Here is a 13060-nt window from a genome sequence, read left to right on the forward strand (position 1 = left end):
GGTTGCAATAAAAGACCTGCAGGTGACATTAAGGCATATTGAAAACAAGGTATCACCCTGAAGTAGGCATTGGAATAGATCAATGATTGAATATTGGTGACAAAGAGAATTTTTTTATTTCAACATGTTTTATTATTTATTTATTTATACAAGAACACATTTGCAATTCTGTAACAGAGTTTGCATCGATTCGTCCACTCACATTTACTCTATATAATTCTATGCAATCCCTACCTGTCTTAACAGGGAGAGGTGTGGCGCCGCGGCCAGGGCGACTGACGCTGGAATCTGGGGATCACAGTTCGATCCCTGGCTCCGGCGGCAGGTTAGCCCAGCACCATGTGACTCTGGGCAATAGCTTGCTTAATCTTCCTGACGGCCCCCAGCGCCTAGAGACCCTTACGGGTGATTGTTCGCGCTTTACAAATGTGGATTATTATTATTATTATTATTATTAACAGCCAAGAAGGGAAAGAAAATCAGAAAGGCGCATGAAAGCAAGGGATGTGAAAGACGAGATCGAGGACAGGCACCTGAGATTTAACATTGCTTATAAATTACGTCTGACATTGGTTGGGACCATTAGGGCCCGATTACATTCTTTAGAGGGTGGTGCTTCACTTGGGGTGCCAGGGTGTGTCTCACCGGCCTACCACGTTTTCATGGGGGCTCATTTTAAGCTAAATACCACAGAGGGATTGCTTTCGGAAAAGAGGCCAGAGAGGTTTTAGGACCATGCATACACATCTGTTGTCAATTTCGAGAACAAGGTGGCATTTTTAGAATATGAGGCCAAAGGCACCAACATGACCTAAAATCAGAGATTCAACATTTGCTACAAACTGTGGTTCTTTGAAGAGGACACTGAGGCATCCGGGCACTATGCTTCCCAATTACTCACTATGGGCTCTGAGGGTAAGAACGCCGATGTGAATAGAGTCCTATATGAGTTAGAAGACAGAAGACAACTGGCACTGGCCACACAATGTGATGCAAAACAGCAAGGTGTGATAGTGAGAGGCTCCATAATTCAGGTGTTCCTGCACACAAGTCTGACGACTCTTAGACATTGATAGAATCTGTAGCTAGTTCAAAATGAGCTGCTTGCTTTGGGTATCAAAGCAACTGTGTTTTGTCTGGCATCTATGCAGAGGCGAAGGTGTTCCTGAGATTGATACTTCAACTCTAAAAAGGGGCATAGTTGCGGGGCACTGGTAAGAATGCTTAAGGGTGGTCTCCTGTTATTGACTGGTTTAATATATTTCCCATTTGAAATATGGAGAATGTGATCAGGGGATGGAGTCAACAAACACTCTTATATTGTTGTGAGCAAATCCTAACTCATGACTAGTCCCCAATACTAATCTCCTTGACTGCCACTTACTCTTTTCTCTCCCATGTTCCTACCTGAATGATAATTCAGAGTGTCTGAGCTGTTTCTCATGATTATAGAAGGGGTTAGAAAAACACGGAAATGGTTTAATGTTGTTCATTTAGCCTGCAATGTGTTAAATGCGCTTCTTGATCTGTTTTTGATGTTCACGCTCATAAAAATGTTGTAATACAAAAACAGGTCTCCTTTGGAAATCGTGTTTTTACGCTGAACTTGAAACTCTTTCTAGTAGGTCCAGTTATTGTTGATATCTTTCCATCTGGAATTGCACCACCTGCTATAAACATCCTTCAATTCAGACTGTGTGAACACAAGTGCTGGTCCGAGTGACACTGGTCTCACCCCTCATTTGCAGATTATGCACCTTCTTCACTGTTTCATGTGCTGAGCAAAGAAGCTTTTTGCAGCCACAGAGAATGAATTCCTTAACCCCTCTGCATCTCGTTAAAGCTTGTAAGATAACTAGTTCAATATCCTGCAGTTCCACATCCGTGCACCTCAAATGACAGACATTAAAATGGTGCACTTTCAGTCAGTCAGTTGTTCTTTATTCGGCTGATCTCGTCATAAAAGCACAGAATATAACAGTACAGTCATAAAACTACATTAATGAATAAAAAAAGGCATGCTTGAAAACAAGTCGGTTCCATTACATAAGATCACAAAAGTTAATATATTAAAAAAAATCATCACACAGCCCCATGTAGGTTGCTGATCCTTATTGCACAGCGAACAAATTTTAACGCTGCTACAGAGAGATCTGACTCCCACAGTTTTGACCAATAAAGCAATGCTTCTCTATGAGATCTCATTTTGGATGAGCAAAGAATTGATCTCAGGAACCTGGTGAGCAAGAACCTACTTTTTATATCAAAGAAATAAAAAAACAATTAAAGTCAAATAAAATTCTCAACCCAGAGATATTTTGATGGAGTAGTTACTTGGCATAGCTACTTAATTTGTCAAAAAGTATCATTTGGAGGTTACGCTGTCTTTCTCTCACTGCCTTCTTTCACAAAGGACCTCACATTTGGCTTTATATCTCTCAGGTTGAAATTTAGGTCTGAAAAAAACCCAGATCCGTAAACCCCCCTTTAACATATTGGATCCAGGGGATCGTCAACGCATGATCCAGGGAAATCATTTTCCAGTACATCTTTTGAAAGTAAAGCCCCCCTTTTACCCCAAATACTGACTCAGAGTAACAGAGGATCAAACGTAATCCTGTTCTCCATGGGTTACAGACCCACCTCGGAGTGACACATGAAAGACCGGGTGGCTTGGGGAACAGCAAGAAGTCTTCTTAGGGTACTTGTTCTTCACCTTCTCAAGGGGGCCAGCACCTTATACCCCCATGCCCCAACTCCAAGCGAAGCTACGGAAGTGCACATAGTTTTGTAAATGCTATTCATCTCGCACACAGGATTGTGCCCTAGCCCTCGTGCAAAGATGAATATCGCCTCCACAGCTCATGGGGACTAGATAACTCTACTGGAAAATAGACTGTGCCAAATAAATTATGGTCAGGAGGGATACCTAAATATTTAAAAGACTTGACCTTTTGAATTTCCACACCTCCCAGATAGAATATTCGGGTTGTTATATATTGTTGGGTTATCAGTGTACAATTAAATGGCCAGGGTACTTGACTTCACTTTGGGGAGATCTTGCCCTGCTTTACACAAGCTCAACTCAAGGTTATTAATGTATATAGGAAACAATAATGGAGCTATCACGCACCCCTGTCTGACCCCCATGGAGGATTTCATTTTTAGGAGAGAATTCGCCCTCTGTACCAAATTTGACCCTGATCAGACTATCCCAGTGCATCTTCTGCAACAAGCCAATTATGGCTTGGTCAATTCCTAGCCTTACCATTAACTCCCAGAGCTTAGATCAGTTAACTGTGTCAAAGGTCGAGGAGAGGTCCATACATGCTAGGTGAATCGAACGTTTCCTTGCCTTGACCTACTTCCCATTGATCAGCTGGGGATTCAGTCATTGCTCGGCTGTCCCCAGCCGGGGATGAAACCTATATAAGGATGTGGTTTCCTCCACCCAATCCTCCAGATTATGTGCTTAAATTCTGCCAAGGGAGCTGTCTAGGGGGTAAATAGGTCAGTAGCAGCAGGGATCATGACTGTCCCTTTCTTAACCCCTCCCACGCTTGTGACCGAACCGTTCCGTCACGCCCCTCGGGTGGGCTGAGCTGGTGACGGAACAGTTCCGTCACGGCCCGCTCGCTGCGCCTGCCCGGTTCGTTCTATTGAGAGGGCGGGCCGTGACGGAACCGTTCCGTCACAAGCACAGCTCACCCGAGGGGCGTGGCGGAGCGGTTCCGTCACCAGCGCGGGAGCGCCGCACGGCCCCCGCCCCTTAGCACTGCGGGGGAATAGCCGCTGCAGTGAAAAGGTTAAAGATGGGGACCAATACTACTTCCTTCCATGTGTTTATAAGGTTGCCCCTGATGGAAGCTTTGAAAGCATTTGTCCAAATCAGGGCCTATATTGCAATATTATCTTAGAGATCTAAAGGGACACCATTGGACTGGGCGCTTACCTCGCTGCACTCTGCTGAAGGGCGGCGATTATGTCCTTGACTTCAATAGAGGTGTAATACAGCTCCTGATAACCATAAACTATAACTTCACTCTCTTGATTAGGGGCTCTGTTATCAGGATTAAAAATACTATTATAGTGAGAAACCCATGCCTCCACTGGGATGACAATATCTATGGGGGCATTTCTCATACCTTGTAAAAAAAAAAGGCTGATTAACAACCTTACAGAACAGTGCAGGGTCCTTTAAGACGAAGGCTCTTGACTGCTCCGTCCAATCGTCTTCCTTCAGGACAGATCTTCTAGCCTCCAGGGTAACTTTATTACTTCGTCTAGCATTCACTATGTCACTTTTTTGGCACGGTCTAGTAGAAAGAGACCGTTTCAGTTTCTTGTGGACCACTGTACCGGCATTGTCGAACCAGCCTATGGGAGGGATTCTTTGGGTCTTTAGACTGCCTCAGCCCCATGTCCACTGCAGAACATACCATTCTAAAAGCCTTAGAGGTGTTTTCTGGTGTCCCTGCCTCCAAAGTAAGTACCGAGAAAGCTTTTCTGTTCTCACACATGAGTTTACCCAGAAAGGAATCCTTGTCCACCCTCTCCAATTTTAACACTAGATTGAGTGGGTTATGAGCGCTAATCCATGAGATCGAAATATAATGGTCTAGTATTAGCTTGGCTAGATATTGTGACACTAAGATGTAGTCGATCTCACTACTCTTTTGAGGACCATTAAAAGTAATGAGGGGAAGGGCACCCAGAGCATTGCATTCTAGGGAGATTATACGATCGATCAAAACCACATCAAAACAGTTTGGGGTCTGCAACACAACCAGCTAATAGTTGGCCCTAGTTGTAAGAGAAGTACTTGTTAATTTAAAAGAGCACAAAATTGCTATGCCCCCCCTTAGCTCTGCCTTCGTGAGATGGAACAGCAGGGCTACATACTGTTTGAAAACTGTTTATACCAAAATCCTTGGTTGCCCTTGTCTCCTGCAGTAAGACCATGTTAAGAGTATTTATAGTAGCGAGCCAGTCTGGATTCAGTAGTTTAGAATGGACTCCTGCAATGTTCCACAACATAACTTTCAACCCTTTCCACCCTAGCCTTCTCTCTCCAAACAGAGACCTAAGCTGACAGAGGGCATATTCACACCCCTCTTTGAAGGCCCACCCTGCTCCGCCTGCACAAAAAGATCAGTAGGCTCATACCCCTTCTTATGAATGTGTTCACAGGCCCGAACCGTCAGACGCTCGTGAGTGGAAAGTCAGTTCAGCTCTTCCAGTGTATACTTCAAATGAGTTCCTCATCTCTATATTGTAGATTGTAGGTTGAATTCAGCCCTCTGGTGATATTCATTAGCTTTCCAGTACCTCGCAGAAAGAACCTCCGGCCTATAGAAGTAACCAAAAGGTAATACCTGGATAGGGCTTGGGGATTAAAACTGCTCATTAAAAAAACCTCAATATCGATCTGGCAGTGCGGGGTGACTTAAAATGAACTATTATGAAATCCCCATTCACTTCCTTCACACCCGGACCCATCCAGGGGAACCTTCTGACCATTATTACATGCCTTGTTAAATCACGCTGCCACCCCGTACCCGACCCAAGCCAATGGGTTACTTTATTTTTCAGTGCTGAATAGTCTTCTCTTTAAGGGGGTTTTAGGGTAGGTACGTTCTTCAGAACAACCATATTAAAGGGTCACTCTGTGGGAGCTGGGGAAAGGAATGACCTGTGTGAGCGGGGGGCTAATCGCTTGCCCTATATCCCTCTCAGGACCTCTTTCCCCCACTTTTTTTCTATGAAATTGGTGCCCTAACTTCTTGATCATTATGACATCTGTTCCTAATTAGAATTACCAAACTCGGTGGGTGGGGGTTAGAGGCTCAGACTGCTAAGGCAAAGAGCTAATCAATACAGACCCTGCATAAGAAACCCCCGATGGCACAGACTCTTGCAACGGGGCAGATCAAACCGATCTCAACTTGGATATTTGATTATCAACCTTCCCCCAAACGAGCTAAACTGGGGTCACTCTTATTATTCAAGAACTCCAGTACTTTATTACAAATGGCATCTGTAATGTCCTTAGTTTTGACCCATTCTTACATGTTTTCCTCCAGAGAAATGAGCAAAGATGACAAACCTGACCTCTTAGAAATGGCCCCACTATCAGTTATCTTTCTTGTGCCTGCTTTACTCCTGGTTTTGGCTTCTCGGCGAAGTTCATGTGATCACCCCTCCAGTATTATATTCGACAAGGCTTGTGCCGGGGCCCATAGATGAACAAGCTACCTACCCAATTTGGTTGTTTGTTGAACCAGGTTAGGACTTAGGCCTATGTTAGTGCGGTCCTTAGGGGCCCCCCGAGTCACATAACAATGATGAGGGGGGGAGGAGCCAAGATGGCGATCGGGACGGACGTCTGAGCTCCCGGCTCCGTAAGCCACCAACCTTTGCCACGAAATCCTGCCTTTAATCCTGGCTCACACCGTGCCAAAATGATGAGACAAACGTGCAGAAACGGCTGGCTTCCCGTCGAGGTCTCCGCCGCCTGAATCGGTGCAGGACTCACTACTCTCCTCGATCTCCGGAGCTGCCCGGGCAGCTATACTGATCGCTACCGCCGGCCATTACGTGACCGAGCTGGTTGGACGAGCGGGGGTGGTGCCGCTGCCTACAGGAGTGAGACGACCTCGGCTATGGACTGCTTGGCTCCTTTTCGACACTGATTTACTCGCCCTGGCCGAGGTACGTCTACATGTAAGTGCTGCCTCCAACGCGGCGCTTCCCCCCGCTCTGCTGCGCTTTGTCTGGACCTTCCCCGTCCGGGGGTGCATTACGGCGGTGGATCCTTTGCTTTGGTGGGAGAGGCTGAGAGACTCTCGTATTATACGATCTCCTAACTGTGGGCTGCACTTCCACCGTGCTTTAACGCCGGCTTCCAGGGGGGTTTGTTCGCCTCCCCCTTCACCACCGCGGAGTCCGGAGTGGCGGCAATGGCGCTTGCCTCACGGGACGGGGGTCAGATTGCTCCGCCACCCCTGCTGCACACTGCCCTGCCTGATCCCGGACTAGAGGAGGACCCCGGGACATCACCGCCCGCAGCGGATGGCTTACTACCCCAGGACTCCCTGACTTATGGGGACATTCTGCGCGCCGTCACAGACTTGGGGACAACATGGCGGCGGACCGTCCAGGAGCTGACGGAGAGGATCGAGGGAGCATTATCCTGTGCCTCCCGACCGGGGCAGGCTGTCCCCCCGCCGCTCTCAGTACTGTCCGGAAAGGTTACACAGTCGCGCTCTGAGAGGGAAAGGGTGAGCAGTGCCCCTGGCTACAGTGTGGGCGATCTTCCCCTTGGAGAGGCTCTGGATACAATGTTGCCCCCCACTCTGGGAACCGTGACTCAGTCTCCATATCTATCGACCCTCCAGAGCCTGACTTTCCCTGGAGACTTGATTTCTGAAGCCGTGTCTCTGCAGCTGCTGAACCTGTGCTGTCCGGTGACGGAGGGGGTGTTTTACAGACTTATTGCTGGCACTGGTGGTGTTCGGGGACGCTCCCCTCCGTCTCCGGAGTACCATACTTGCCTGGAGAGGCCATTTTGTCCCTTTGTTCTTCCCAGTGAAAGCTCGCGGCAATGGCCAGCCCGGGCCGGATTTTGCCGTTCGGGACAGGGCTGAGTTTCTTTCTTGTACTTGCTCCGATGGAATGGCCACGCCTGGAGAAGTTTCATCGATCGGGCCAGGGTTGAAGTGGCCCCTCATTTCGGCTAGTTAGATCGGCTGGCGGAAACCTGGACTGTTTCTCGTTTAGATTTGGTGCTTGATTTGCGCTTGTAGCCTCCTTCCCAGTTGGGACCTATGTCTATCCTGTACAATTGTGCTTTTTACGATGGGAGGGGGGTTCTGTCTGGGACCGGGGTCCGGAGGGTGATTAGTGCTGACTAGCTTTTACGTGTGCCCCCCTATCGAGTCGTGCTTGGGGTGAGTACTTACACAGTGTTTATTCGTGTGGGCTGCCCAGGGACTGAAACTGCTCCTGTACATGTTGTATACACACATTGTGTATTGTTTTCTTCCATCGCTTCTATTGTCGCTAATTAGCGCAGCTCAGTCGCTTTTGGAGTCGGAGGCTCCGGTGTGGTCACGTAGTGGATGGCTGGGATCCCGGGAGTTCTGAGGCTCAGAGGGCTCCTCCCCCCGCCTTTTCCTTTTCGGGGAGTGGTTGATTAGCTTGTCCTTTTCTCCCTCCCTGAATCCAAGAGTGATGTTTTTCCTTTTCCTTTTCTTCTTCTTCTTGTTTCCTTCCTTTCTTCCTCTACACTTCTCGCTGTTCTTTCTCCTTTCTTCCGACTTTCTTTTTTCTAAATTTCGGGTTTATGGGGCGACAGGCACGCTGCTAGGGGGGGGGGGTAGTACATAGCCTCTGCATGTGTGCAGGGTGGGGGGTTATTGTTCCTTTTTGTTAGTTTCTATGGGACCTGTTTTGTTCTTTCTATGAGTTTCACTTACCTTTCCATGTTGGGAGTGCTGGGTGTAGGGTGGCAGTGGAAATGAGACTGGGTCATGGGCGCTACGACGTGGCATAACTATTGTGTGGCCATCCTGCCTGGCGGGGACTTGATTACCGCATTGGGACTTGTTTGACACAGACGCTAAAATCAAGTCCCGCCTGCATGGACTTTGCTTATATCTTCCTTTTTAGTACGGAATACTACGACCTGATCTTCATAGTTGCATAATGAAAATTTAAAATTTAACCTACAATTATCCTGTGGCACGGTGCTGTGTAGTCCTCAGTCTTTCTCCTGTAAATGCTTACGATTCTGATACAGTGCTGTGTCGCCATAACGTATGCTATCGTGCTAACTGATTGTTCGTGGCCGGCCGGATGGTTGTAGGCCCGTATATGTTATTGCTTCTTGTGCACAATAAAGGTTTTCAAAAATTTAAAAAAAAAAAAAACAATGATGAGGGCGGGGAAGAGAGTGATCAGTGACACTCTGCTCCAACATCTGTACAAGCGGTCTAGCTCTCCCGTCGTGACAGGGGTCTCTTGTAGAAAGAGTAGGTGTAGCGCTTTCTAGCAGTGTGCATGCCGCATTTGTTCAAGGTGAGGAATTGAATGTCAGTGATGGGGGCCATGATGATGTATGGGTAACATGAGTGCAGGATGCAGGGAGGCCACCACTTGATTGTAGTGCCTCTCTGCTCCCATGCCCGAAGCCACAGAAGGCCCGCCCGCCATGGTGGTGGAATAGTAGGGGAGGTAGTGCATAAGAGTAACTGTGCCAACTTGGGAAAGAAAATATCCAAATACTGTGAGCTTGCAAGTCATTGTGGGAGTCTTTGGATTGGAGAGTGTCTTCTTCAGAGGAGATGATGTGGGGGCTCTTCTCTTTGTCCGTTGTTGTGGTATTAGGCCCCAACCTAGTGGCAGCTGTATGGCCTGTCTTCCGTCTGCAATAGTTTGCTCCAGGTTTGGGGAGCTGGCTGAGGACACCTGGGACGGAGGTCTCTTGCGCGGTTTACCTCGCTGCTGGGTCTGCTGTCAAGGGAGGCCCAGTGCAGGCTTGGTGTGGTCCGCTACTTATTCTACCTGGTGTAGGTCTTCTCATTCTCAGGCTTCTCTAAGGTCAGAAAAGAAGATGGTGGTGCCACAGGATATGATCTTGAGGCGGGCAGGAAACAGCAGCAAATACAGTACTCCCTGTTGGCAGAGGAGCCGTTTAATTTCCAGGAAGGAGGGGTGTTGGCACTGAACAGCCTGTAGTCAGGGAGCTGCATCTGGCCTCCATGGAGACTCAGGAATGCTCAATAACCACTAGTACCTTGTTCAGCTTGTAGGACATTGAGCGGGATGGGGCATCACCCAACAGTGGGTTATCTGGGACCACTGAAGGTGGATTTGCGGTCCCTTGCAGGGCATGAGCTGTCTGGGGTAAAGGGGTACTATAATTGATGCCACCTACTATGTGCGGAGTTTAAGCATGGGCGGAAAATCCGTTTCGCTCACGGATTTTGCAGATTTTCGGTAAATTTGCAATCCGCGAGATTCGCGAATCTCCCGCAAAATCCGCAAAATCCGCAAATCCGCGAGCAGCGGATTTTGCTCGCACTGCTCGCACTGCTCGCACTGTTCGCGTGAGTTCGCGGCTTCCCAGTACAACTTCGCGCCCCGCGAATAAGTGCAAAATTGCAGAAATACGATCTTAGCAAAACTGAAACTACTTACCAGGTTCAAAAGTTCAGGCTCATCATTAGTAGCCATTTCCTGTAGTGCTTCCTGAGGGGCCCCTCCAGAGTTCAGTTGCCAGTTGCAACTATTATGTGACCCTGCTCTGAACCTCAGAATAGTTACACATATGCCACAAAGGTCCTGAATTACAGCTAAGGGAGACAAGCAGGAGCCAGGCTGGAGGTTCAAATCCATTAATCAGCCCCTAATTCATTATTGTCAGTTGGGGCAGGGCAGGTGTTGTAACTAATTTTGCCACAATGAAAGCACTTAGCAAGTGCAAAAGATCACTAATCAGGAAGCACTAAGGAAGCAGGTGCCAGCTAAAAAAATATTTTGTGACACATTAATCAGCCCCAAATTAATTCAGGTCACTTGAGGCAGGGAAGGTGTGCTTGCGTTGCCACAATAATGTACACTGACTGGACAACCAGAGGGTGCTGTGATGAAACAGAGGGTGGCATGGGTGGGCCAGAGGGTGGCATGAGTAGTCAGAGAGTGGCAGTGGTGACAGAGAGTGGCAGTGATGAAGAAGAGTGTCCCAAACAGGCTGGACACGTAGAAACAACAAGTTCGCGAAACTTGCGACCCGACAGGTAAGTTCGCAATTTGCGACATTGTACAAAACCCTCGCGAACTGGCAGAAACCCAAGCAAACACAAAAAAAAATCCGCAAATTCGCGAGAATTCGCGGATTTTGCGGATTGCGAGTTCGCAAATCCGCAAAATTCGCGAACGCGAGATTCGCAAAATTCGCCCATGCTTAGCGGAGTTGTGACCTGCTGAGCCAGGGGGGCTGGGCACATTTGTGAGTAGAGCAGTCTAAGCTTCTGGCTTGGAGTAGGTGTCTCTTGCGGGGTTCATATATAGCTCAGGCATCTCTTGCGGAGATCAGGTATGGCGCAATGGTGAGGGGTCCGTGAATGTGGGGAGGTGGAGACGCACTGGCATCTAGCCCAGAGAGTCCTTTGGCCCGGTCTGGGAGGGTGTGCGCAGGTTTAGCAGTTCAGAGGCTGCTCTGGGCCCCCAGGACGATAGAGCCAGCAGTCAGTCTATGCGCCTTAATTGTGGTGCTGATGTGCAGCGAATGATGGGCGAGGAAATGAGGGTGAGCGAAGCCAGCATCCTGCCAATAGGTTGTGTGCTATTGTGATCTCCTGCTCATCTTGATAATGGTGCCCGTTGCCTCGCCGGCTCCCACGCATCTCAGTTGGGTGCCGTGGCAGGAGCCCACACGGCAGGAGGGGTGGGGGTGCCCCTGGGCCCCATAAAGAGAGAGAGACCCTAGATCGGAAGCAGTGCCTGGCCAGGGCAGCCGCTGGGGCTCTGGTGAGGTGCTGTCTTGTGACAAGTTGGTTTGCTGTGCGTGCCTCGATGATGGCGCTGATGCACCGCTAGCATCGAGCAGGGCAGCATGAAAAACGAGGGCTCCGCCGATCTGCTGTATGTCGTTATAGGTAGCCGTTCATCGATGGGTCTCCCCACGGTGCACCTAGGACCACTGCCTAAAATGGTGCATCATCAGGCACTATCCGGGGCCTCTCCAGGTCTGTGAGTTGGTGAAGTAAAGACTCGGGGGTGGAAGAGATCCAGTAATACTGTTGGGGGTTGAGAGGGGTTCTGGATGGGGTCAAGATCCCCCTTATCCTTCCAAATACAACCTCACCCTCCTCCACGCCTCGTGATGGCACTAAGTAGGAGTGATGTATGGGGGTCAGGTCTTTGGACGCCACCACTCACCAGGTAACAGCGGGGGAATGCCATGCTCACCTTGGTTAAGGCGCCAATGCGCTGCTGGGTGAGGCAGCAGTGGAGGAGGAGAGCCTCGCAGATCTACTATGTGTCAGAGCAAGCAGCCAAGTACTGGTAAGTCTCCCCTTGGTGTGCTTGAGGCTGCTGCCCAGGACGGTGCGACATCAGAGGTTTTTTAGGACCTCACACGTTGAGGTAGAGACCCGAGGGTGCAGGGCTCAATGATGATGTTGGGTGCTGAGGAGGGATTCGGCATGGGTTAAAGGTCCGTACAGTCCTTCCAAATTCAGCTTCACCCCCGGGCGCCTCCATAATGGCGCCGACTAGAATTGATGTGTGTGGGGGGGGGGGGATCAGGCCACCACCACCCCTCACCTTGAGCCCCAGTAGGGGAAGCATATGCCTTGGTTCCGATGAAGCTGAAATTACCTCTGCGTCCTGGTGTGGTCGGACCTCTGAAGTACAGCTCGTTCACCATGCACCTTGATGCTGGTGCCGAGATGGGGGTACCACTTCCTCCTTAGTGGAGGTGTGCCCTTGCGCGAGAGTAGAGGGCTGAGGCAGCGGAACAATCATCTGCTCCCAGCTGCCCTCTACCATGTTATCAGCCCCCAAGAGGCTTGTGGGATTTTTGTCACAAGGTGCCCCCTGGATCAATCATATAACCCCAGCAGGTGGAAGGCAAGTCGCTAGAATATGGCTGCCCACATCTGCTGCTCCCCCGTCACTGGCAAGGATGGAAGGTGATGGTCGGGCTGTCTGGCGGAGAACTAGATATTTGTGTCCACCATCTTGGCTGGCTTAGTCATGTCCCCCTGGTGGATTCTACACTGGACCTAATGGCCACCAAATTGTTGTCTCTTTTCAAAGATAGGCTCCACAATCATCGGCTTCAAAGAAAATTGTCCATGATTCAAGCCTTGTGCCAAATTAATTTAAGTCTTTCTTCCCTACTGGTTTACTTTACCACTGTACCACATGTATGTTCACCATAGACAGGTAACTGGAATGTTGCGTTTCTGCATGATTGTGGATTTGCCAAATTTACCACATAATCCACGACCTGGTGCATAATCTGTGGATTTCACCCAAAGAAATTTTTTCA

The 13060-nt window shown here is 49.0% G+C and overlaps 1 protein-coding gene across 2 annotated transcripts in view; it reads left to right on the forward strand.

Annotated features, from left to right (window-relative positions):
* The window catches only part of CCDC146 (coiled-coil domain containing 146), a 1211813-nt gene that overhangs the window by 1090153 nt on the left and 108600 nt on the right, over window positions 1-13060 (forward strand). The window lies entirely within an intron of this gene.

This window comes from Lissotriton vulgaris, chromosome 1_1 (genome assembly GCF_964263255.1).
Source record: "Lissotriton vulgaris chromosome 1_1, aLisVul1.2, whole genome shotgun sequence".
Taxonomy (NCBI): domain Eukaryota; kingdom Metazoa; phylum Chordata; class Amphibia; order Caudata; family Salamandridae; genus Lissotriton; species Lissotriton vulgaris.